Genomic DNA, 27,726 nt, shown 5'->3' on the forward strand with positions numbered 1-27,726 from the left:
CACACTATAGTAATCTTATGCTTTCATAATATCCATTCACCCAGTATGCTTATCTTTCTGTTGCTTTTCTGCTGAAACTCCCACACTCTCAGAAGTTACATCCATTGGTTTCATGGGGTCTGAATTTCCTAGAAATTAAACTAATCCCAATGTACACTTTACTGTTTGTCTCTTTTGCTCTTAGTACGGTTTTGCAGAGCTGCTTGTCTTTGTTATAGGCATATGCCTTTTATTCTCCTCGTAGGGTTCAGTATGCCATTCATTCATTCTGTTGGAAAGCATGTAAGAATATATTATGGACTATGGATCCATTTTATTCAAAATAGGCATTTGGGTTAGGTCACAATGTTCTCTTATGAATCAATATTTATAAATATTAATGAACACATCTGTTTTCTTAATACAAGTGTTTTGGATACATGCAAGGGGTGATAATATGTCTATGCATGCTGAAAGATACTTGACATCTCTTTGACTATTTTGTTGTGAATTATCTTGGTTCCTTCAGATGTATGTCAGTCAACCATACGCTTTTGTTGTTTGTATGTTTGTTCTTTGTGTTGCAAACACATTATGCCATGTATCACTCCGTTTGCTTCAGAGGGTCTTATAAGCTCATTCACATAGCAAAGTGCTGAATGTCACCTATGTTTTCCTGCTTCCTTCTCCCATCTTTAGGATTTTGATGTCTTCTTTGCCTGCTTCTTGTAGATTATTTGCAACTCATTGCAAATCTTGCATTTCCAATGATGGTTTTCTTATTTCCAGATCATCTTGCTTGTTTTCTATTCAGGGTTGAATTCTCAATCTTTCTTTTAGGATAAATTTTGAACTGCGGAATTCTTTTACGATTGGCCACTCTGTGAAATTCTCTACATTGGCCAGTATTGTGAAGGGCAGTCTTGTGACACAGGCTACACTATACTGCAGATTTTCTCATTCAGAATTTGGTCTATATCTTTTCCCTGCTTCCTGTCCTGCAATGAATCTGTCGAGAAATCAGCTGAAACCCATCTGGAGGTTCTGTTGTGACTTAGTTGCTTTCCTCTCGGTGCATTTAAAATCACTGGTTTGATCATGAACATTGATGATTTGAACGATAATACAGCTACTTGTATGTCTTTTGGGATCCGCCTGCTTTAGATTCTGTGTTCTTCCTGGTTTCTTATAGATGATTGTTTCTTGCATTTCAGCAAATTTCAGTCTGATTTTTTTTCCAAATAACTTTTCAAAAAAATTTTTTTATATCTTGCTTTTCCATCTGGACTCCTATGAATCCTAGCCTTGCATGCTTTGTCTTATCCCAGGGTTCAACAGCAGTGTTTGCATTGGTTTTCAGTTGCTTTTTTATGTCATCTTCTGATCAAGGGATTTTTGTTCTGCTGTATTCACAGACACTCACGTGTCCCTCTGCATTATGTAGTCTGCTTTGGACTGACTTTACCCGTGATATTATCTCATCTTTCTAGTTTTCTTCTTTTATTTGTCTCATCGTTACATGTTCTATTCCTCTTTTCTGGTATTCTGCCTTTTGTCAATCTGAGACACTGTAGTTCTTCAGTGTTTCTCTCACCTCAGTTTTGAAGGCCTTCTCTGGGAGTGTTTTGAAGTCTATTCTTTGAAAGAATTTTCTGGAGCCTTCAATCTCTTTGGAATTGGAAATGGTACTTCCTGTCTCTTTTACTATGCTTCTGTAGCTCTACTGTTCAAGTATTATCAGGTATATAATGTAGTCTTGCAGGGCAAGGTTAAGTTAAAGTTTTAGTCTCTTGTTTCTAAGCAATTCCATGATATTCCTGTGAGGACAATTTTTCCTACACAGTGATGCCATGTCATTTTTCTTTGTGTGTTGTGTGGTTTATCTCTAATTGCTGGTGTTGCAGTTGTTGTGATGTAAAATCCCTACTCTTGTCGGTTATTAGTTCCTCATTTTTATTATGCTTATGTCACATCTCTGAAAGTGCACAGGACCTTACCTCTTGTGGAAATGAAGCTTCTAAAGGGTTTCTGCTCTGCAGGCTTCTGTATGTCATTTTGGAGTGTTTCCAAAACACCTTTGTGACAGTGCACTTGTACATTCTATTGCCATGGGAATGTCCAAATAGTACAAGTTCTTCCCAGAGCTTCTCTGCATACAGAAACACCTGTGGAAACATATCTAAGCAGGTCATGCATCAGGGCATGCTGCAATGATCCCGCAGCCCCACCTTGTTGTCCTTGGTGCCATACCATTTCAGTGCCATTACTAATGTAGCATCTGCATTTGGCAGTTTATGCTGAAGGAAATGCTACATCTTCTCATTATGCAGACCTAGACCACTCTTCTTTGTTCTCTTATCTTTGTGTCATTGGACCATGAAGGTTACCACAGAGCTGTCCCTCAACTTCTGCCACGTACCAAACCCTAATCCAACTCCTGCCTATGAAAATGGCAGATCCTATGGCCTCGGATACTAATTTCAAACACAAGGCCCCCAGGAACCCGCAGACCATATGCATGATGTCTCTGATTGAGCCCCACATGTGCTCAATTGGCAAAATGCCAAATTGGTCCCTAGGCCTGCAGATGCAGTGGATATTTCCATGGGATATTTCAATAAACTCAACCTTGTACGCCAGTGTGTTTGCATTCCCACTAGGGTCTTAGGCCAGTTTCTCTCTTGATAGGACCAACCACTAACCATATCACCCTCAAGATCATTGAGACTCAGTGTGCGACATCATACATAGCCGTTTTTCTCATCTTGCATATCCTCTGCTAGCTAAAATTTGGCAGGTTGGATCTTGATCTGGGAATCAGTTGTGGGGCTATTGTGTGATGATCTCTTTGAATTCTGTCAGCCAAGCATCTGCTGTGCACTCTTCTAAAACTCAGTGCACTGCTTTCAATCCCATATTTCCTGTCAACTTGAGAGTATGTATCCAAGTAATACAGAGTTTCACCTTTGCTGTTCCTTCACCAGAGGTCAGGTCCTGCACTGATTTCCATTCTCTACTTTGCCTTCTCCTCTTTCCAGGTTTTGTGAGGCCTCTTTCTGTCTTTGGAAGTAGGAGACCACTGTTCGGCAACTGTCCTGAGCCAAGGGCTGGGTGAGTCGATCTTTATCTTGCTGTGTACATGGCAGCGAGTGAGCGAAGTTTGAACTGGTACTCAGCCAACTTACATCGATAAATCAACAATTTCCAAACATAAATCACAAACATGTGATTCTTGTTTAGCTCTATTATCTGTACAGCCATGTTTGGAGGGTTTGTCCGAAGACTCCATTATTCACAGTGTGTTGATACCTCATTTGCAATCTTTCAAATGGTAAGTGGAATTGATTTACATGTTTTGGGATTTTTATGAAAATGAAGTTAATTTTCGAAAGATACTGTATCTATCTACAAACCAGACTTGTCATTTTCAGGTGCCAGTTTTTCATCTCTAAGAGAAAAATAGACAGAAAGTATGTAAAATAGCAGTCCAAGGTGATGAAGGGAACAGGTGAACCCTTTACTGTTGATGCCTTCTACAACAACAGGAACCATGAAATAAATAATGGAACCATGAAATAACCCCAAACCTGGGTTTCCCTTGTGCATGTGGTGCCCTTTCCTTCCAATGACACATACTGGCCAATGTTGTCATTTCAAGGGGCAACTTTTCTCTCTAGGAAAACAGAAGGAAAACCAAACAACATATTTACATGTAGGCTTGTGTCCAATAGCACCTTGAGGCTTTATGGCTATGAGAACACAGCTGCAGCTTTGCTAGTCTATGGAGAACCAGGTGCTCTTCTATCGACAATGCGAATGTTTCATCATCCTATCATGTTTGATAAAGCAATTTAACCCATCCAAGCCTGCACCCCCATGATAACCTGCACCTGGGACTTGACTGCAGGGAAAAGACTATCCACAAATCATGTGTCCCTACATGTCTATGGTGAATTTTACAGTTCATTTCAATAACTGACTTATAATAGTAACCTATACAGTATTGAAAAACTGAGGCCTAATACATTTTCAAGTCCAGTCAAAAATTCCCCTCACTTACAACACTCCCTTCACCCCAAAGAAGACATAACCCCAGAATTTGCTGAATCTAGGGGAAGGTCATCATTTCATGGTGTGAGCTAAGAATTCAAATCTAATCTATTTTAGTTGAGAGTAGTTGACCAAGGAGGAGCTCACTATTATGTACAGAATGTGAAGGTGGAGGAACTCTGATTCTGGGAGTGGCTTGCTCTGCTCCTACTGGCTTCATTGCAGCACAAGTGCTGATCCTTTGAAATGGATGCCTGGGTGGAGGGGAGGGAAGAGCAAGTGCTTCATAGCTAGGCCAAACCCTGGGAAAAGGCTTACCAGGACTTGGTGCTTGGATGTCAGTTTGGTTTGTAATTGCCCCTTGGGACGTGTGGATTCTCATGACCTCTTCCAAGAACATGAGGGCTTTTATAATCTCTGACATCTCTTCTTTTTTAGACGGCATTAATCTTGGACCCGTTCTTGGGGAAGTGAATTGAGTACGTTCCTCAAGTGCACGTTGACCCTCCACAGGTTTCTGCCAGTATCAGTGATGATCAATATGTCTCACGAATGCCTTTCCAGCGTGGTATTCTGTACAGATGTCTCTATGCCAGTATTCTCCATTGTAGCAGAACAACTCTCTTCAATGTGTTTGCATCCCTCCTCAATCAGTACAGCCAGCTCTTCTGCCAACTTCTCTTCGTGCCTCCAATTATGTCAACTTCTACAGGAGTGGGCAAGTCTGAAAGTACCTCAGAGCCTCACCAGTTAGTTGAAAACAGTCAGAACTTCCACTGTCTTCCCTTTCAGGTTCTGGAAACTGACTTGTGAACTCAGGCCATAGGGCGGCAGAAGTATCTCGAACTTACACAGCTTCCCGAACAGGAGACATAACCCAAGCTTCACAGAGGGTGGCAGCCCTTCCATGACACTGATCCACCAACAGGGTTCCACCCAGTTACCTTTGATCCACCACCCACAACAAGCCATGAAGATCACACCAACATTCCACCTGGAATTCAAGCAGTTACTGAAATCCCCAATTGTTGCTGCATTTTGTCATTGTTGGAGGAGGTGCTGCATCAAATGAGAGGTTCCTAAGTTAATTGTGATTCTCTCCATTAGTGTCCCATGGTCTTTATTTCCTTCCCTCTTTCCTTTTGTGCAGATCTTTATACACAGTACAAATGTAGAGAAGTGTGTCAATTTTAAGTTTATGTATTCACACATCTTTAACCTTTCTAACAGTTAAAAGCACGTAAAGACCCACTATAGGAATATTATGATTGCATAATATCCATTCACCCAGAATGCATATCCGTCTGTTGCTTTTCTGCTGAAACACCCACACTCTCAGAACATGGATCCATTTGTTTCATGGGGGCTGAATTTCCATGAAATGAAAAAAATCCCAATGTACAATTTACTGTCTGTCTCTTTTGCTCTTAGTACTGTTTTGCAGAGCTACTTTTCATTGTTATAGGCATATGCCATTTATTCTCTTCATAGGGTTCAATATTCCATTCATTCGTCCTGTTGGAATGCTATAAGCCTATATCACGGACTATGGATCCATTTTATTCAAAACAGGCATTTCGTTAGGTCATGATGTGCTCTTATGGAACAAAATTTATGAATATTAATGCACGCATCTGTTTTCTAAACAAAATTTTGCTGTGTACATGCAAGCAGCGATAATGTGTCGATTCGTGCTGAATGATCCTTGACATCACTTTACGTATTTTTTTTGAATGATCTTGATTCCTTTGGATATATGTCAGTCAACAGTATACTTTTGGTGTTTGTTTGTTTGTTTGTTGTTTGTTTTGCAAAGACATTATGCCATGTATCACTCAGTTTGTTTCAGAGAGTCCTATAAGCTGATTCACATAGTAAAGTGCTGAAAATCACCTATGTTTTCCTGCTTCCTTCTCCCATTTTTACGATTTTGACATCTAATTTGCCTACTTCCTGTTTTTTCTTTACAAGTCATAGCAACCTTTGCATTTCCAGTGATGGTGTTCTTATTTCCAGATCATCCTGCTTGTTTTCTATTCAGGGTTGAATTCTCAATCTTTCTTTTAGGATAAATTTTGAACTGCTGAATTCTTTTACGATTGGCCGCTCTGTGAAATTCTCTACTTGGGCCATTATTGTGAAGGGCAGTCTTGTGGCATACTCTACACTAGACTGCAGATTTTCTCATGAATTTGGTCTATGTCTTGGCCCTGCTTCCTGTCCTACAATGAATCTGTTGAGATATCAGCTGAAACACCTCTGAAGGTTCTGTTGTGACTTCGTTGCTTTACTCTAAGTGCATTTAAAATTACTTGTTTGATCATGAACTTTGATGATTTGAATGATAATACAGCTGCTTTGTCTATTGGGATTCCACCGGCTTTAGACGCTGTGTTCTTCCTGGTTTCTTATAGATGATTGTTTCTTGCGTTTCAGCAAGTTTCAGTCTGAGTTTTTTCCAAATAACTTTTCAAAATTTTTTTTTTATATCTTGCTTTTCCATCTGGGACTCCTATGAATCCTAGCCTTGCATGCTTTATCTTATCCCAGGGTTCAACAGAAGTGTTTACATTGGCTTTCAGGTGCTTTTCTATGTCATCTTCTGATCAAGAGATTTCTGTTTTCCTGTATTCGCAGTCACACACAAGTCCCTCTGCATTTTGTAGTCTGCATAGGACTGACTTTAACCGTGATATTATCTCATCCATCGAGTTTACTTAATTTATTTGGCTTGTCTTTAGATGTTCTCTTCCCCTTTTCTGGTATTCTGCCCTTCGTCATTCTGAGAAACTGTTGTTATTCAGTGTTTCTCTCACCTCCATTTTCAAGGCCTTCTCTGGGCATGTTTCAGAGTCTAGTTCTTTGAAAGGATTTTCTAGAGCCTTCAACCACTTTGGAACTGAAAATAATACTTCCTGTCTCTTTTACTATACTTCTGTATCTCTACTGGTCAAGTATTATCAGGTATATAATTTAGACATGCAGGGCTTGGTTAAGTGAAAATTTCAGTCTCTTGTTTGTAAGTAATTCCATGATATTACTGTGATGACAATTTCTCCTATACAGTGATGCCATGTCATTTTCCTGTGTGTGTTGTGTGGTATAAATCTAATTGCTGGTGTTGCAGTTGTGATGAACAAACCCTACCTTTGTCGTTTAGTAGAACCTCATTTTTATTACACTTGTCACAGCTCTGGAAGTGCACAGGACCCTACCTCTTGTGGAAACAAAGCTTCTAATGGGTTTCTGCTCTGCAGGCTGCTGTGTGTCATTTTGGAGTGTTTCCAAAACACAATTATGACAGTGCGCTTGTCCTTTCTATTGCCATGGGAATGTCCCAATATTAGATCTTCCCAGAGCTTCTCTGTATACAGAAACACTGGTGGAAACATTTCTATGAGGGTAATGAATCAGGGCCTACTGCAATCATCGCACAGCCCCATCTTTGTGTCCTCGTTGCCATACCATGTCAGTGCCATTCCAAATGTAGCATTTGCATTTGGCACATTATGCTGAAGGAAATGCTTCAACATCTCACGCTGGGGACTTAGACCACTGTTCTTTTTTCTCTCATCTTTGTGGCATTGGACCATGAAGGCTACCACAGAGCTGTCCTGCATCTTCTGCCACGTACCAAACCCTTATCCCAGTCCTGCCTATGAAAGTGGCAGATCCTATGGCCTTGGATTCTTATTTCAACCACATGGCCCCCAGGAAAACTCAGACCACATGCATGATCGCTCTAATTGAGCACCACACATACGCGATTAGCAAAATGCCAAATTGGTCCCTGGGCCTGCATATGCAGTGGATGCGTCCATGGGACATTTCAATAAACTCAACCTTGCACGCCAGTGTGTTTGCTTTCCCATTGGGGTTCCAGGCCGGTTTGCTCTCTTGATAGTACCAACCAATTACCACAAAACCCTCAAGATCACTGACACTCAAAGTATGCCATCATCCAAAGCCCTGTCCCTCATCTTGTGCAGCCTCTGCTAGCTAAAATTTGGCAGCTCGGATCTTGGTCTGGAAATCAATTGTGGGGCTATTGTGTGATGATCTCTTTGAGTTATGTCAGCCAAGCATCTGCTGTGCACTCTTCTAACACTCAGTGCCGTGCATTCAATCCCATTTGTCCTGTCCGCTTGAGAGTGTGCATCCAAGTAAAACAGAGTTTCACCTTTGCTACTCCTTCACCAGATGTCTGGTCCTGCACTGATTTCCATTCTCTACTTTGCCTTCTCCTCCTTCCAGGTTTTGTGAGGCCTCTTTCTGTGTTTGGAAGAAAGAGACCACTGTTCGGCAACTGTCCTGAGCCAAGGGCTGGGTGAGTCCATATTAATCTTGCTTTCTACATGGCAGCGAGTGAGGGAAGTTTGCACTGGTACTCTGCCAGCTGGACATTGATAAATCATCACTTTCCAGACATAACTCACAGACATATGATTCTTGCTTAGCTTTTTTATCTGTACAGCCATATTGGGAGGGTTTACCCGAAGACTCCAGTATTGCCATTTTGTTGATACCTCAGTTGCAGTCTTTCAAAAGTTAATGGAATTGATTTACATATTTTGGGATTTGTATGAAAATAATGTTAATTTTCAAAACATACTGAATATAGATACAAACCAGAGTTGTGATTTTCAGGTGCCAATTTGTCAGCTCTACGAGAAAAAATAGAGAGAAAGAATGTAAAATAGCAGTCCAAAGTGATGAAGGGGACAGGCGAACCCTTTAATGTTGATGCCTTCATCAACAGCAGGAACCATGCAATAAGTATTGGAGCAATGATCTTTCCCCCACCCTAGATTTCCCTTGTTCATGTGGTGACCTTTCCTCCCAATGACACATACTGGCCAAAGTTGGCATTTCAAGAAGTACCATTTCTATCTAGGAAAACACAAGGAAAACCAAACAACATATTTACATGCAGGCTTGGTTCCAATCACAACTAGAGGCATTATAGCTATGAGAACACTACTGCAGCCTTGCTAGTCTATGGAGAATCAGGTGCACTTCTATCAATGATGAGAAAGTTTAATCTTCTGATCATTTTTTGTAAAGCAATTTAACCCATCCAAGACTGCACCCCATGATACCCTGCACTTGGGATTTGACTGAAGGGAAAAGACAATCCACAAAACATGTGTCCCTACATCTTTATGGCGACTTTTACAGTTCATTTCAAAAACTGACTTTAAATCGTAACCTGTACTCTCTTGAAATACTGAGGCCTATTACGTATTCAAGCTTTGTCAAAGAATCCATTCACTTACCACACTCCCTTCATTCCATAGAAGACATAACACCAGGATTTGCTGAATCTAGGGGAAAGTCATAATTTCATGGTGTGAGCTATGAATTGAATTCCAGTCTGTTATTGTCGAGAGTAATTGACTATGGAGGATTTCACTCTTGTGCACAGAATGTGAAGGTGGAGGAACTCTGAATCTAGGAGTGGCTTGCTCTGCTTCTAATGGCTTCATTGCAGCTCAGGTGCTGATCCTTTGAAATGGATGTCTGACTTGGGGGGAGGGAAGAGCAAGTGCTTGATACTAGGCCCAACCCTGGGAAAAGGCTTACTGGGCTTGGTGCTTGGTGGTCTGTGTGGTTTGTAATTGTGCCTTGGGACATGTGGATTCTCATGACCTCTTCAAAGAACAGGAGGGCTTTCATCATATCTGACATCTCTTCTGTTTTAGACGGCAGAAATCTTGGACCTGTTCTTGGAGCAGTGAATTGAATACTTTCCTCAAGTGCACGTTGACCCTCCACAGATTTCTGCCAGTATCAGTGAGGCTCAATATGTCTCATGGATGTCTTTCGAGCCTGGTATTCTGTACAGAAGTCTCCATGCCAGTATTCTCCATTGTAGCAGAACAACTCTCATCAATGTGTTCGCATCTCTACACAATCCGTGCAGTCAGCTCTTCTGCCAACTTCTCTTCGTGCCTCCTATAAAGTCAACTTCTACAGGAGTGGGCAAGCCTGAAAGTACCTCAGAGCCTCACCAGTAAGCTGAAGACAGGCAGAACTTCCACTGTCTGCCCTTTCAGTTTCTGGAAATTGACCTATGAACTCAGGCCATTGGGCAGCAGCAGTATCTCGAACATACACAGCTTCCTAAAAAGGAGACATAACCCAAGTTTCACAGAGGGCAGCAGCCCCTCCATGACAGTGATCCAACCACAGTGTTCTGCCCAGTTACCTTGGATCCACCAGCCACAACAAGCCACGTGGGACAAACCTACATTCCACCTGGATTTTAAGTGGTAACTGCCTTCCCCAGGGGTTGCTGCATCTTGTCTGTGTTGGGGGAGGAGCTTCATCAGACGAGAGGTTCCTAAGGTAAGTGTAATTCTCTCTATTAGCATCCCATGGTCCTTTATTTCCTTCCCTCTTTACTTTTGTGCAGTTCTCTATACACAGTACAAACGGAGGGAAGTGTGTCCATGTTAAGTTTATGGATTCACACGTCCTTAACCTTTTTAACAGTTAACAGTACCCAAAGACCCACTATAGGAATCTTATGTTTGCATAACATCCATTCACCCAGAATGCATATCTGTCTGTTGCATTTCTGCTGAAACACCCACACTCTCAGAACACGGATCCATTTGTTTCATGGGAGCTGAATTTCCATGAAATGAAAAAAATCCTAATGTACACTTTACTGTCTGTCTCTTTTGCTCTTAGTACAGTTTTGCAGAGCTAAATTTCTTTGTATTATGCATATGCCATTTATTCTCTTCGTAGGGTGGAATATGCCATTAATTCAAACTGTTGGAAGGCTTGTAAGACTATATCATGGACTATGCATCCATTTTATTGAAAATAGGCATTTGGGTTAGGTTACAATGTTCTCTTATGAATCAATATTTATAAATATTAATGCACGCATCTGTTTTCTAAATACAAGTGTGTTGTGTACATGCAAGCATCGATACTGTGTCAATGCTTGCTGAATGATCCTTGACATCACCTTGAGTATTTTCTTGTGAATTATCTTGGTTCCTTCAGATATGTCAGTCAACCGTACGCTTCTGGTGTTTGTTTGTTTGTTTTTTGTTTGTTTTGCAAACACATTATGCCATGTATCTCTCCGTTTGCTTCAGAGGATCATATAAGCTGATTCACAAATAAAGTGCTGAAAATCACCTATGTTTTCCTGCTTCCTACTCCCATCTTTAGGATTTTGACGTCCCTTTTGCCCACCTTTTGTTTATTCTTTGCAACTGATTGCACTTCTTGCCTTTCCAATGATGGTTTTCTTATTTCCAGATCATCTTTCTTGTTTTCTATTCAGGGTAGAATTCTCAATCTTTCTTTTAGGATAAGTTTTCAACTGCTGAAATCTTTTTAGTTTTGCCAGTCTGTGAAGTTCTTTACCTCTGCCGTTATTGTACATTTCGGCCTTGTTGCGTTGGCTACCCTGGATTGCAGCTTTTTCTAATTCAGGTTTTGGTCTATGTCTTTGCCCTGCTTCATGTCCTGCAATGTTTCTGTCGAGATATCAGCTGAAACCCCTCTGGAGGTTCTGTTATGACTATGTTGTTATTCTCTAAGTGCATTTACAATCATTGGGTTTGATCATGAGCTTTGATGATTTGAATGACAACACTGCTACTTCTAGGACTATTATGATTTCGTCTGCTTTGGATGATGTGTGCTTCCTGGTTTTGTATAGATGATTGTTTCTTGGCTTTCAGCAAATTTCACTCTGATTTTTTTTGAATACCTTTTCTGACCTTTTTTATTTTTTCTTTTATTATCTTTCTTTTTCATCTGGGAATCCTATATGTCCTAGCCTTGCATCCTTTGTCTTTTCCCAGGTTTCAACAGCAATGTTTTTATTGGTTTTCACTTGATTTTCGATATCATCTTTTCCTGGCGGTTTTGTGTTCTCGTGTCTTCTCAAACACTTTCAAGTCCCTCTTCATTATCTAGTCTGCCAATTCCTGTCTTTCACTGTGCTATTATCTTACCCATCAAATTTCTTTTTGTTTTTAACTTATTATTGATTCTTAATCATTTTGTAATTTTGTTTCATATTCCAGTGTAGAGCACAGTTTTTCTGTTATGCATGGGCATATATACATTCATTGTCACTACTCTTCATTGTCAGCCAGCACAAAATCATGTATATATTTCTGTGTTGTACACAGTACAATCTTGGATATATTTTCTACATTTGGATATCCCAGTCCTTTCCCACCCTCATTCCCCTTTGTCCAGAAATTTGTATTCTATGTCTATGTGTCTGTCTCTGTTATTTATATATAAATATATATATATATTTCCACATATGAGTGATCTCATATGGTATTTTTCTTTTTCTTTCTGGCTTAATCCACTTAGAATGGTATTCTGCAGTAACATCCATGTTGCTTCACATGGCATTATGTTGTCGGATTTTATGTCTTAATAGTATTCCATTTTATAAATATACCACATTTGCTTTATCCAGTCATCTGTTGATGGACGTTTAGGCTCTTTCAATGCCTTGGCTATTGTAAATAATTCTGCTATGAACATTGGGGTGCAAGTTTCATTTTGAAGTAGGGTTCCTTCTGTATATTTGTCCAGATGTGTTATCCTGGGTCATATGTTAGGTCTATTCCTAATTTTTTAGGAATCTCCATGCTGTTTTCCACAGTGGCTGCACCAAACTGCATTCTCTCCAGCAGTGTAGGAGGGTTCCCTTTTCTCCACAGCCTCTCCAGCGTTTGTCATTTTTGAACTTTTGAATGATTGCCATTCTGACTTGTTTGAGGTAATACCTCATTTTAGTTTTGATTTGCGTTTCTCTGATAATTAGTGATATTGAGCATTTTTTCATATACCTATTGATCATTTGCATGCCTTCCTTGGAGAATTGCTTATTTGGGTCTTCTGCCCATTTTGGATTGGTTTGTTTGTTTTTATTTTTATTAAATTGTTGAGCTGCTTATATATTCTGGAGATCAAGCATTTTTCAATTTCATTTGCAAAAATGTTTTTCCCATTCCCTAGGTTGTCGTTTTATTTTACTTATGGTTTCTTTTGCTGTGCAGAAGCTTGTAAATTTTATTAGGTTCCATTTGTTTATTCTTTCATTTATTTCTATTGCTTGGGTTCACTTTTCTAGGAGAATATTTTTCAGATGTATATCAGATAATGTTTTGCCTACATTTTCCTCTAGGAGGTTTATTTTATCATGTCTTATGTTTAAGTCTTTGATTAATTTTGAGTTTATTTTTCTGTATGGTGTAAGGGAGAGTTCTAGCTTTATTGTTTTATGTGCTGCTGTCCAGTTTTCCAAACACCATTTGCTGAAGAGACTCTCTTGATTCCATTGAATATTCTTGCCTCTTTTGTTGAAAATTAGTAGACCAAAATTTTGTGGGTTCATTTCAGGGCTCTCTATTCTGTTCCAATGCTCCATATATCTGTTTTTGTACCAATACCACGCTATCTTGATTAGTGTAGCTCTGTAGTATTGTCTGAAGTCTGGGAGAGTTTTTCCTCCAGCCACTTTTCTTTTTCTTCAGTAATTCTTTGGCAATTCTAGGTCTTTTGTGGTTCCATATAATTTCTTCTTTTAGTTTAATAGATGCAGAAAAAGCATTTGATAAAATTCAATGCCAATTTATGATAAAAGTTCTCACCAAAATGGGCTTATAGGGAACATATCTCAACATAATAAAAGCTGTTTATGACAAACTTATAGCCAGCATAGAACTCAATGGTGAAATGCTGAAAACCTTCCTACTAAAATCTGGGAAAATTCAAGGTTGTCCACTCTCACCATTTCTATTCAACATAATCTTGGAAGTCCTAGCCACTGCACTCAGGAAAGAAAAAGAAATAAAAGAGATCCAAATTGGAAAAGAAGCAGAAGGAGTTAAAGATCCCTGTGCTATACAGAAAAAAATTGTTTTTTTAATCCAGTTTTTATATATTGTGGCCCACATTTGCAAATCACAAACTGACAAATTTATCCCTTCCCACTCGCTTTCACCCAGTAACCATAAGAATATTTACTATGCTTGTGAGTCTGTTTCTACTTTGTAGATGAGTTCATTATTGTCTTCCTTTTCTTTCATTTTTTAGATTTCATATATAAGTGATACCATATATTTTCTTTCTCTTTCTGGCTTACTTCACTTAGAATGATGATCTCTAGATCCATCCATGTTATGATTTTATTCTTTTTATGGCTGAATACTATTCCATTGTATAAATATAACACCGCTTCTTTATAGTGTCATATGTCAATGGACATTTAGGTTGTTTTCATGTCTTGGCTATTGTATTTTGTGCTGCTATGGATATTGGGGTGCATGTATCTTTTCAGTTTAGGGTTCCCTCTGGATATATGCCCAGGAGTGGTAGTGCTAGATCATATGCATGGTGCAGCCATTATGGAAAACAGTATGGAGATGTCTCAAAAAACTGAAAATAGACTTACCACATGATCCACTCCTGGGCATATCTATTTCTGAATGATCTGAGTATAATTTATAGAAATCATGTCTCAAATTCAGTGACTATTTTTAAAGATATAGATTTTCTCTTATGCAATCACAATATATTTATCAAAATAGGATACTTAATACTGATTCAGTATTATTATGTATGCCACAGTTCATATTCAAATTGTACCAGCTGTTTTAATCATGTCCTTCTTAATTTTTTTCTTGGTCCAAGTGCAATCCAGATATTTGTGGGAAGGTTTTCAATTTTTCACCATTGAGTATTGTGCTAGCTGTAGGTTTGTCAAAAATAGCTTTTATTAAACAAGATTATGTAAATTTTATTATGATTTGTTCTACTTCTGTGAAATATGTCCTGGGTAAATTGATAGGGATCACCTTAAATATGTAGATTGCCTTGGGCATATGACCATTTCAGCAATATTGATTCTTCCAATCCAGGAGCATGGGATATCTTTCCATTTTTTTAAAGTCTTATTTAATTTCCTTCATCAGTGTTTTATAGTTTTCTGTGTAAAAGTCTTTCACTTCCTTGGTTAGATTTACTCCTCAGTATTTTATTACTTTGGGGACTATTTTAAAGGGGATTGATTCTTTACATTCTTTTTCTGTTGATTCATCATTAGTGTAAATAAATGAAATTTATTTTTCAATGCTAGTCTTGTAACCTGCTACCTTGCTGAATTCTGTGATTATTTCTAGTAGTTTTTGGGTTTTCTATATATAATATCATGTCATCTGCATATAGTAACACTTTTACGTCTTTTCCAATTTGGATCCCTTTTATTTCTCTCTCTTGCCTGATTGCTGTGGCTAGGACTTTCAAGACTACATTGAATAGGAGTGGTGATAGTGGGTAATGGTGTCTTGTTCCAGATTTTAGTGGGAAGATTTTGAGTTTTTCACCATTGAGTACTATGCTGGCTTTAGGATGTGTAGACGTATTTTTGATTTAGCGTTCCCTTTGGATAATTGTCCAGGAGTGGGATTGCTGCATTATAAGTTATTTGTATTTTTTGTCTTTTTAGGAATCTTTATACTGTTTTCCACAATGGCTGCACCAAACTGCATTGACACCAACAGTGTATTAGGGTGCTCTTTTCTCCACACCCCCTCCAGCATTTTTCATTTGTGGACTTTTGAATGATGGCCATTATGACTAGTGTGAGATAATATCTCATTGTAGTTTTGATTTACATTTCTCTGATAATTAGTGATATTAAGCATTTTTTCATGAGCCTATTGGGCATTTATATGTCTTCATTGGAGAATTGCTTGTTTAGGTCTTCTGCTCATTTTGGGATTGGGTTGTTTGTTTTTCTTATTAAGTCATATGAGCTGTTTATATATTCTGGAGATCAAGCCATTGTCAGTTTCATCTTTTGCAAATATTTTCTCCCATTCCATAGGTTGCTGATTTGTTTTGTTTATGGTTTCCTTTGCTGTACAAAAGCTCGTAAGTTTAATTATATCCCACTTGCTTAGTTTTACTTTTATTTCTATTGTTTTGGTAGACTGCCCTAGTAGAACATTGTTGAGATGTATGTGAGATAATGATTTGCCTATGATTTCATCTAGGAAGTTTACTGTGTCTTGTCTTATGTTTTAGTTTTTAATCCATTTTGCATTTATTTTTGTGTATCATGTAAGTGAGTATTCTAACGTCATTGATTTATATGATACTCTCCAGTTTCTCCAACACCATTTGCTGAAGAGACTCTGTTTATTCTGTTGTATGTTCTTGCCACCTTTGTTGAAGATTAATTGACCAAAATTTTCTGGGTTTATTTCTGGGATTTCTATCCTGTTCCATTGATCCGTATTTCTATTTTTGTACTAATACTATGCTGTTTTGATTATTGTAGCTTGTAGTATTTTCTGAAATCTGGGAGGATTATTTCCCCAGCCTTAGTCTTTTTCTTCAGCAATGCCTTGGCAATTTTGTGTCTTTTGTGATACCATATAAAATTTAATATGGTTTGTTTTATTTCTGTGCAGCATGTCCTAGGAATTTTAATACAGGTTGCATTAAATCTGTAAATTGCCTTGGGCAGGTGCATGGGATATCTTTCCATTTTTTCAGGTTTTCTTTAATCTCCTTAATCAAAGTTTCATTGTTTTTCATTTATAACACTTTCACCACCTTGATTAAATTTATTATTAGATATTTTATTACTTTGGGTGCTATTTTAAAAGGGAGTGTTTCTTTACATACTTTTCCTGATGATTCATTATTAGTATAAAGAAATGCAACCAATTCTTGTGCATAAACCTTGTATCTGCTCCCTTGCCAAATTCTTTTATTAGTTTTAGTTTTGTGTGAAACTTTAAAATTTTTCTGTATACAGTATCATGTCATCTGCATATAGTCACAATTTTACCTCTTCCTCTTCCTATTTGGATCCCTTTTATTTCTCTTTTCTTACCTGATTGCTGTGGCTAGGGCTTCCAAGACTATATTGAATACAAGTGGTGAGAGTGACAACCTTGTCCTTTATGAAGATTATACTGTATAGCACAGGGAAATATATACAAGATCTTGTGGAAGCTCACAGCAAAAAACAATGTGACAATGAATATATGTATGTTCATGTATAACTGAAAAATTGTGCTCTACACTGGAATGTGACACAACATTGTAAAATGACTATAACTCAATTTTTAAAAGTTAAAAAAAGCTTTTATTATGTTGAGATTTGTTCCTTCTATAACCACTTTGGTAATGTGTTTTATCATAAATTACTGTGGAATTTTATCAAATGCTTTTTCTGCATCTATTGAGATGATTGTGTGTGTCTGTGTTTTTTTTTTTTCTCTCTTGTTGTGATGCATTACATTGATTGATTCATGTATGGTGCATCATCCTTGTGTTCCTGGGATGAATCCAAATTGATCATGGTGTATGATCTCTTTTATGTGCTGTTGGACTCTGCTAATATTTTGTTGAGGAGTTTTGCATCTATGATCACCAGTGATATTAGTATGTAATTTTGTTTTTTTGTAGTACCTTTGTTTTTGGTATCAGGATAATGGTGGCTTCATAGAATGAGTTTGGGGGTACTCTTCTTTTTCAGTCTACTGGAAGAGTTCGAGAAGGACTGTTATGAGTTCTTTGTATGTTTGGTCGAATTCCTCAGTGAAGCCTTCTGGTCCTGGACTTTTGTTTCTAGGTAAGCCTTTTATTTCTAATTCAATTTGATTTCTCCTGATTGGTTTGTTCAAGTGGTCAATTTCTTCTTCATTCAGTCTTGGTGGACTCTATGTTTCCAGAAAATTGTCCATTTCTTCTAGGTTATCTATTTTGTGTCCTTATAGTTGTTCATAGTATTCTCATATGACATTTTGTATTTTGTGGTATTGTTTGTAATTTCTCCATTTTCCTTTCTTATTTTGTTTATTTCTGCTCTCTTTTCTCTTCTTCATGAGCTTGGCCAGAGATGTGTCAATTTTGTTTACTCTTTCAGAAAACCAGCTCTTGGTTTGATTGATTTTTTCCATTGTTTTTTAATCTTTAGTTATTTCCTATGTGATCTTTCTTATTTTCTTTCTTCTGCTGACTTGCTTTTGTTTGCTCTTGGTTTTTCTAATTCTTTTAGCTAGTAGGTTAGAATGTTTATTTGAGATTGTTCTTCTTTTTTGAGGAAGTCCTGTATTATTATAAGCTTCCATCCTAGGACTGCTTTTCCTGCAAAGCATAGATTCTCTGTGGTTATGACTAGTAAAACTTTAAATAGATGTTTTCCAAGATGTTTTCCAGTTTAATGTTCACATCAAAACTGAGAGGAAGGTACAGAGACTGCCCATATGCTCTGTCCCCATACTTGCACAGCCTTCCCTATTAGGCCACTTTGGTGGGGGACGTTTCTATCTGTTACTGTTGATGAACAAATAATGACACATCTTTATCTCCTGAAGCTCATGGTTTTTATTTAGTTTCACTCTTGTTGTGTATTCTGTGGATTTGGACAAATGTGTAATGACATACATCCGTTATTATAGTATCAAATGGAGTATTTTCACCAGCTTCAAAATCTTCATTGCTTGTCTATTCAGCTCTCCTACCCAAAATCGCTGGCAACCACCAATCTTTTTACTGTCCATATGGTTTTGCCTTTTCTAGGATGTCACATAGTTGAAATCATACAATATGTAGCCTTTTCTGATTGGCTTCTTTCACATACTAATAGGCATTAAAAAAAAAAAAAAGGCATTCAAATTTCTTCCATGTCTTTTCATACCTTGATGGCTCATTTGTTTTTAGGATAGAATATTATTCTATTGTCCAGCTGTACCACAGTTTATTTACACATTACCTAATGAAGAGCATCTTGGTTGCTTCCAAGATTTGGATATGATGGATAAAGCTGCTCTAAACATCTATATATGGTTTTTTGTGTGGACATAAATTTTCAACTCCTTCGGGTAAATACCAAGGAGTGCAACTGCTGGATTATATTGTGCATGAGTGTTTAGCTTTTTAAGAAGATGCCAAACTGTCTTCCACAGATTCCCTACCATCGTGCATCCCCATCAGCAGTGAATAAGAAGTGCTATAGATCCACATACTCACCAGGGTTTGGTGTTGTCAGTGTCCTGAATTTGGGGTGTTCAGATATGTTTGTTTCCATTTGCCTAATGACATAAGATGTGGAACATTTTTTGATATGCTTATTTGCCTTCTGTGTATTTTCTTTGGTGAGATGTCTGTTAATGACTTTTGACTACATTTAATCAGGTATTTTTGTTTCACTGTTGAGTTTTAAGTGTTTTGTGTATATTGAAGATAACAGTCCTTTATCAGATGTGCCTTTTGAAAATATTTTCTCCAAGTAAGTGTCTTCTCTGTCATTCTCTTGGCATTATCATTTCTCTGGCAAGTTTTTAAATTCAGTTATACTTTTCAACTTCAGGTTTTCCATTCCTTTTTTTTAAAGTAAGTTCTCTCTTATTATTTTCTATTGGATGAGACATTTGCATATCTTCCTTTAAAATTTTAATCATGATTTTTTGTTCGTATAAGAGTTATAATGTCTAATATTATATCTATAATATCTAATATCTGTGCTCAGATATTGAAAAATAGTATTCATTTGATTTGTACTTTTATTCTCCTTTAGTATGGAACAATATTCAGCATTTCTTTTCTTTCATGATCTTATGATTTTTGAAGAACATATGTCATTAATTTTACAGTGTCCATTTTATATTTTTCTGATATTGCCTCATGAATAGTTCCATGTCATGTATTCTTAGCAGGAGCACAACAGGTATCAGTGATGCTATGTTCCTCCCAAGGTGTTATTTTAGATGGCACAAGATGTCAGTTTTTCCATTTATGGGTGATGCTAAGTTCATCACTTCATTAGGTGGTGTCTATTAGTTTTCTTCCCTATAAAGTTCTTTTTTCCCTTTGTGACTAACCAGTAACTTGAGATTATGTAAATATTCTGTTCTTCATCAAAATTTCACCCACTGTTTTTAGCATCTATTAATTTGAGATTATGTAAATATTCTGAGATTATCTAAATACTCTGTTTTTTTTTAATACTTATTCAATTTCATTTCTAGTGATCAGTTTGTCCTAGTGTTCAATTTCTTCTTGATTCAGTCTTTGTGGACTGTATATTTCCAGAAACTTGTCCATTTCTTCAAGGTTATTCATTTATTTTCCATAAAGTTGTTCACAGTATTCTCATATGATATTTTGAACTTCTGTGGTATTGGTTGTAATTTCTCCATTTTCCTTTCTTATTTTGATTATTTGTGCTCTGTTTTTTCTCTTCTTTGTGAGCTAAGCCTGAGGTTTGTCAGTTTTATTTACTCTTTCAAAAAACCATCTCTTCGTTTGATTGACTTTTTCTATTGTTTTTTTAAATCTCTATTTTATTTATTTCCTCCCTGATCTTTATTGTTTTCTTCCTTCTGCTGAGTTTAGGTTTTGTTTGCTCTTCTTTTTCTAATTCTTTTAGTTGGTTGGTTAGGTTGCTTATTTCAGATTGTTTATCTTTTTTGAGGAAGGCCTTTATTGCAATGAACTTTCTTCTTAGGACTGCTTTTGCTACATCCCATAGAATTTGTGTGGTTGTGATTTTTGTCATTTGTCTCCAAGTAATTTTTAATTTCTTCTTTGAATTTAACACTGACCTATTGGTTTCTTAGTATCATGTTGTTTAATCATCATGCTGTCATTTTTTTCTCCTATGTTTTGCTGTAGTTGATTTCTAGTTTCACGGAATTGAGTTCAGAAATAAATGCTTAAAATAATTACTATCTTCTTAAAATTGTTGAGTCTTCTTTTGTGCCCAAGAGCATGATCCATCCTAGAAAGTGTTCCATGTGCACTGGAAAGGATGTATATTGTAATTTTGGGGGATATAATATTCTGAAAATATCAACCAAGTCTAATTGTTCTATTGCATCATTTAGTTGCTGTTTTGCCTTTATCTTTCTGTCAGGAAAACCTGTCAAGTGATGTGAATGGGGTGTTAAAATCTCCTACTATGATTGTGTTCCCATAGATTTCTCTCTTTATATTTGTTAGTATTCACTTTATGTATTTAGGTTCTCCTATGTTTTGTTCTTATATGTTAACATGTATATTATCCTCATCTTGCATTTTGTCTTCAATCATTATATAGTGCCCTGTTTATCTTTATTTATGTCTTTAGTTTTTAAGTTATTTTGTCTGTAATCAGTATTGCTACTCCTACTTTGTTTTTTTTTTTTTCATTTGCATGGAATATCATCTTCAATCCTCTCATTCTCAATGTATGTCTCTTCTTCTCCCTAAAGTGTGTCTCTTGTATACAGCATATTGTATGTTCTTGTTTTATTTTCCAGTATACCACTCTGCCTTTTGATTGGAGCATTTAGTCCATTGACATTATAAAGTAAGAATTGATAGACTTGTATTTATTGCCATTTTGAACTTAGTTTTGCAGTTGATTTGGTATTTCTTCTTTGTTTCTTTCTTTTTCTTTTTGTGGTTTGATAATTTTCCTTGTATTATCTCTGTTTTATTTTGTGTGTGTCTCCATTGTTAGTTTTTGTCATGTGGTTAATCTGGTTTTTACATATACTAACCCATTACTATATCTGTTTGTTTTAAACAGATAGTGAAATAAGTTCAAACCATCCTGCCAAAAACAAAAAGAAACAGAAAAAGAAAAGTAAAATACTCTTAATTTTCTTGCTTCTTTCTCCCACTCTTAATGATTTCGACGTCTCTCTTACAATTTCATGTTTATCCTGTTGTTATTCATTGTAGTTATCACCATTCCAATTATGTTTTTTTTTTTTCCTTTCAGTAGAAATCTGGCCATCCTGATTATAGTATGTCTTGGTGTGTTTATGTTTGGTTTCTTCTTGTTTTGGACCCTCTGGGCTTCCTGTACTTGGATATCTGATTGCTTCTTTAGGTTTGGGGAGTTTTCAGTTATTTTTTCTTTAAATGCCTTTTCAATCCCTTTTGCTCATTCTTCTTCTTCTGGGACCCCAATTATGCATAAATTGACACAATTTATATTATACCATATGTCACTTATATTGTTTTCATTGTTTTATTTCTCTCTCTCTCTGCTGTTCTGATTGGGTAATTTTGTTTTCCGGTCTTCTAAGTCACTTATTTGTTCCTCTGCATTATCTAGCCCACTAGCTCTCATTTCAATAAATGGGTTTTCCAATTTTATGTGGCTCCTCTTTATAGTGTTAATTTCTTTTTTTGACATATTTTCTGTCTCTATGTACAATTTGTTTTAGTTCCTTCTGTACTGTGATCAGTCACTTTTTGAAATAATGATGTAGTAGACTATCAAAGCCTGTTTTATTGATTATTCTTTCAGGGAATTTCTCTTGTTCTTTTAATTGGGAGTGATTCTTTGCTTCTTTATCTTGCTTATCTTTCTCTGGCACTATGGATTATGAAGTATCAGTTATCTACTCTGGTCCTGAAAGGTTTTATTTATTCATTTATTTATGTGAAGTGGATGCAGAAATAAAACTATAAAAAAGAAATGTAAAATAAAAAAATGAAAACAGTGTATAATCAATAACAGAACAAAACAAATAAAAATCAAATTGAAATCAATTTTAAAAATTAATAAAAATATTTTAAAGAAAAATTTTGTTAATTAATGAATAAAATATTAAAAAATAAAAATTAAAGAAAATATGGATATATTTCTCTATAGACTGTGTGCCCTTATAATTTTGTTGAGAGTTCTTTCTTACTTACGAGTAGTTGCCAAGTCTTCCTTCCTTCCCTTTTGCCTGTTATTACTTTCGTTGGGGATGTGGCCAGTGTTCTGGTGGCAAGAGCATGCCCTGGCTATTTAGTGGGACCTTCTTTTTGTTCTGTTGTTGTCACCGACCCTATCCTCACCCTGCTGCCTGAGTTCCACTCACTGGTTCTAGAGGCCCACCAGTCATGTCCCTGGCTCAGTGAAAATGGCCTCACTAGCCCTTGCCCCTGCTCTGTGCCAAATCTCTGTTTCTTATTCAATTGTATTAGAAGCACAAGTCCACAGATTCACCTTTGCAGAAAGTTTCCCTCTGCCTGGGGCTGTAAACAAATCTCACTCTTACCTATGAGGTTGCCGAAACGTAGGTATAGCTTCAGGTTTGAACCCCACTTTCACTTGGGAGCTGCACACTGGAGAATATGGTAGTTGTTGTTAAGCCCTGCCTCTCTTCTCACAAGGATACACCAATAATGGTGCCATGGGTCTGCCGAGACAAATGCTACAGTGCCCCTCTCCCTATGGCACACCTGCAATGTTGCTTTGTGTGTGTGTGTGTGTGTGTGTGTGTGTGTATTTTATGAGGGACCCAGGCTTTTCTGATCTGTATATCCCCCTAGCTATGACACACATCTCACTGATGTCCCCCAAGCTTGCCTCAGTACAATTGGCCCCTGTCCTTTTCCTGGTTCAGGCAGCCTGTCCTGTCCCAACCCTGCTGGTTGATGTCTATGCCTGGGGATTACAGGGATCCTTTGTGCCCACTTAACTTAGTTCTGTCGGTCAAAAGCCATTCCATCCAGATCCAAGCCTTGGAAGTTCCCCTTCCATCCCACTGACCTCTCCTTTGGAGTGAAGGAGACCCAGCAAATGAAAGCTATTTCTCTTTTGCCATTTTCTCCCTACAGGACCAGTTCCCCACTATTTTCCTTTCCCTTCCTTTTTTTCTTTTTTTCCATTTCTCCTACTTAATTGGCAAAGTATTTTGTCATTTGAAGAAGGCAATGTTCTGTCAAAGTTCAGCAATTTTTCTGATTGGATGGGTGGGTTCCTGGATATAAGTCTTGGTGTATTTGTGGGAGAGGGTGAGGTAAAATTGTCCTTCAACTCCAACATCTGTGCCTTTCTCCTCTGCTTCTTTTCTATTTAGAGTAAACCTTTTTTTAAACATTTTTTACTGATTTATAATCATTTTACAATGTTGTGTCAAATTCCAGTGTTCAGCACAATTTTTCAGTCATTCATGGACATATACACACTCATTGTCACATTTTTTCTCTGTGAGTTATCATAAAATTTTGTGTATATTTCTCTGTGTTATACAGTGTAATCTTGTTTATCTATTCTACAATTTTGAAATCCCAGTCTCTCCCTTCCCACCCTCCACCCCCCTGGCAAACACAAGTCTGTATTCTCTGTCTGTGAGTCTATTTCTGCCCTGTATTTATGCTTTCTTTTTGTTTGTTTGTTTGTTTGTTTGTTTGTTTTTGTTTTTGTTTTTTAGATTCCACATATGAGCGAACTCATATGTTATTTTTCTTTCTCTTTCTGGCTTACTTCACTTAGAATGACATTCTCCAGGAGCATCCATGTTGCTGCAAATGGCATTATGTTGTCGGTTTTTATGCCTGAGTAGTATTCCATTGTATAAATACACCACTACTTCTTTATCAAGTGCCATGTTGATGGACATTTAGGCTGTTTCCATGCTTTGGCTATTGTAAATAGTGCTGCTATGAACATTGGGGTGCAGGTGTCATCCTGAAGTAGATTTCCTTCTGGATACAAGAGCAGGAGTGGGATTCCTGGGTCATATGGTAAGTCTATTCCAAGTCTTTTGAGGAATCTCCACACTGTTTTCCATAGTGGCTGCACCAAACTGCATTCCCTCCAGCAGTGTAGGAAGGTTCCCCTATCTCCACAGCCTCCAGCATTTGTCATTTGTGGATTTTTGAATGACGGCCATTCTGACTGATGTGAGGTGATACCTCAATACAGTTTTGATTTGCATTTCTTTGATAATTAGTGATATTGAGCATTTTTTCATGTGCTTTTTGATCATTTGTATGTCTTCCTTGGAGAATTGCTTGTTTAGGTCTTCTGCCCATTTTTGGATTGGGTTGTTTTTTTTTTTTTCTTATTGAGTCATATGAGCTGCTTATATATTCTGGAGATCAAGCCTTTGTCGGTTTCACTTGCAAAAGTTTTCTCCCATTCTGTAGGTTTTCTTCTTGTTTTATTTCCGGTTTCCTTTGCTGTGCAGAAGCTTGTAAGTTTCATTAGGTCCCATTTGTTTATTCTTGCTTTTATTTCTTCTAGGAGAAAATTTTTGAAATGTATGTCAGATAATGTTTTGCCTATGTTTTCCTCTAGGAGGTTTATTGTATCTTGTCTTATGTTTAAGTCTTTGATCCATTTTGAGTTGATTTTTGTATATGGTGTAAGGGAGTGTTCTAGCTTCATTGTTTTACATGCTGCTGTCCAGTTTTCCCAACACCATTTTCTGAAGAGACTGTCTTTATTCCATTGTATATTCTTGCCTCCTTTGTCAAAGATTAGTTGAGCAAAAGTTTGTGGGTTCATTTCTGGGCTCTCTATTCTCTTCCATTGGTCTATATGTTTGTTTTGGTACCAATACCATGCTGTCTTGATGATTGTAGCTCTATAGTATTGTCTGAAGTCTGGGAGAGTTATTCCTCCAGCCTCTTTCTTTCTCTTCAGTAATGCTTTGGCAATTCTAGGTCTTTGATGGTTCCATATAAATTTTATTATGCTTTGTTCTAGTTCTGTGAAATATGTCCTGGGTAATTTGATAGGGATTGCATTAAATCTGTAGATTGCATTGGGCAGTGTGACCATTTTAACAATATTGATTCTTCAAATCCAAGAGCATGGAATATCTTTCTATTTTTTAAAGTCTTCTTTAATTTCCTTCATCAATGGTTTATAGATTTCTGTGTATAACTCTTTCACCTCCTTGGTTAGATTTATTCCCAGATATTTTATGAATTTAAGTGATATTTTAAAGGGGATTGTTTCTTTACTCTTCTTTTTCTGTTGATTTATCGTTAGTGTAAAGAAATGCAACTGATTTTTGAATGTTAAATTTGTAATCTGCTACATTGTAGAATTCTTCAATCAGCTCTAGTAGCTTTTGTATGGACCTTTTAGGGTTTTCTATATATAGTAACATGTCATCAGCGTATAATGATACTTTAACCCCTTCTTTTCCAATTTCGATCCCTTTTATTTCTTTCTCTTGCCTGACTACTGTGGCTAAGATTTCCAGGACTATGTTGAATAGGAGTGGTTATAGTGGGCATCCTTTTCTTGTCCCAGATATTAGTGGGAAGCTTTTGAGTTTTTCACCATTCAGTATTATGCTGTCTGTAGGTTTGTCATATATAGCTTTTATTATGTTGAGATATGTTCCCTCTATACCGACTTTGGCGAGAGTTCTTATCATAAATGGGTGTTGAATTTTATCAAATGCTTTTTCTGCATCGATGGAGATGATCATGTGGTTTTTGTCCTTTCTCTTGTTGATGTGATGTATTACATTGATTGATTTGCATATGTTGAACCAGCCTTGTGTCCCTGGGATGAACCCAACTTGGTCATGATATATGATCTTTTTTATGTGTTGTTGGATTCTATTTGCTAAAATTTTGGTGAGGATTTTGGAGTCTATGTTCATCAGTGATATTGGCCTATAATTCTCTTTTTTTGGTAGTGTCTTTGCCTGGTTTTTGTATCAGGGTGATGGTGGCTTCATAGAATGAGTTTGGGAGTATTGCATTCTTTTCAATCTTCTGGAAGAGTTTGAGAAGGACTGGTATGAGTTCTTCTTTGTATGTTTGGTAGAATTCCCCAGGAAAGCCATCCGGTCCTGGACTTTTATTTGTAGGGAGGTTTTTAATTGCTATTTGTATTTCCTTTCTAGTGATCGGATTGTTCAACTGTTCAGATACTTCTTGATTCAGTTTTGGTGGACAGTATGTTTCCAGAAACTTGTCCATCTCCTCTAGGTTATCCAGTTTGGTTCCATATAGTTTTTCATAATATTCTCATATGATATTCTGTATTTCTATTTTGTTTGTTGTAATTTATCCATTTTCCTTTCTTATTTTGTTAATTTGTGCTCTCTCTTTTTTCTTCCTTGTGAGTTTGGCCAGAGGTTTGTCGATTTTATTTACTTATTCAAAAAACCAGCTTTTGGTTTGGTTGATTTTTTCAATGGTCCTGTTAATCTCTCTTGTATTTAATTCCTCTCTGATCTTTATTATTTCCTTCCTTCTGCTGCTTTTTGGGGCTTTTTGTTCTTCTTTTTCTAATTCATTAAGGTGGTGGGTTAAGATGTTTATTTGAGATTGTTCTTGTATTCTGAGGAAGGGCTGTATCACTATAAACTTCCCTCTTAGCACTGCCTTTGCTGTGTCCCATAGGTTTTGAGTGGTTGTGCTTTCATTATCATTTGTCTCAAGGTATTTTTTAATTTCAGGTTTGATTTCCTCATTGACCCATTGCTTTTTCAATAACATATTGTTTAATCTGCATGCTTTCCATTTTTCTCCTTTGTTTCTCTGTTGTTGATTTCCAGCTTCATGGCATTGTGGTCAGTAAAAATGCTTGAGATAATTTCTATCTTCTTAAAATTGTTGAGGTTTCTTTTGTGCCCAAGTACATGATCGATCCTGAAAAATGTTCCATGTGCACTTGAAAAGAATGTATATCCTATTTTTGGGGGGTGTAATGCTTTGAAAATATCCACCAAATCTAGTTTTTCTATTAAACTGTTTAATTTCTCTATTGCCTTGTTTATTTTCTGTCTGGAAAATCTGTCTAGTGATGTTAATGCAGTGTTATAATCCCCAACTATGATTGTAATCCCATCAATATCCCCCTTTATCTCTGTTAGTAATTCTTGTATGTACTTAGGTGCTCCTATATTGGGTGCATATATATTAACAAGTGTAATAACCTCA

The 27,726-nt window shown here is 37.0% G+C and overlaps 1 protein-coding gene across 29 annotated transcripts in view; it reads left to right on the forward strand.

The window, feature by feature from the left end:
• Window positions 1-27,726, forward strand: part of LOC141576968 (uncharacterized) — a 153,502-nt gene that overhangs the window by 94,387 nt on the left and 31,389 nt on the right. For 20 of the 29 annotated variants that reach the window (XR_012505403.1, XR_012505397.1, XR_012505385.1 and 17 more), the window contains 3 exons: window positions 3,018-5,104; window positions 8,284-8,356; window positions 9,732-10,377. The gene's annotated coding sequence lies outside the window, so the exon portion shown is untranslated. Of the gene's footprint in view, window positions 1-3,017; window positions 5,105-8,283; window positions 8,357-9,731; window positions 10,378-17,578; window positions 17,675-27,726 lie in introns of all 29 variants that reach the window. The other 9 variants (XR_012505381.1, XR_012505378.1, XR_012505387.1 and 6 more) reach the window with 3 other exon arrangements.

This window comes from Camelus bactrianus, unplaced genomic scaffold (genome assembly GCF_048773025.1).
Source record: "Camelus bactrianus isolate YW-2024 breed Bactrian camel unplaced genomic scaffold, ASM4877302v1 HiC_scaffold_53, whole genome shotgun sequence".
Classification (NCBI taxonomy): Eukaryota; Metazoa; Chordata; class Mammalia; order Artiodactyla; family Camelidae; genus Camelus; species Camelus bactrianus.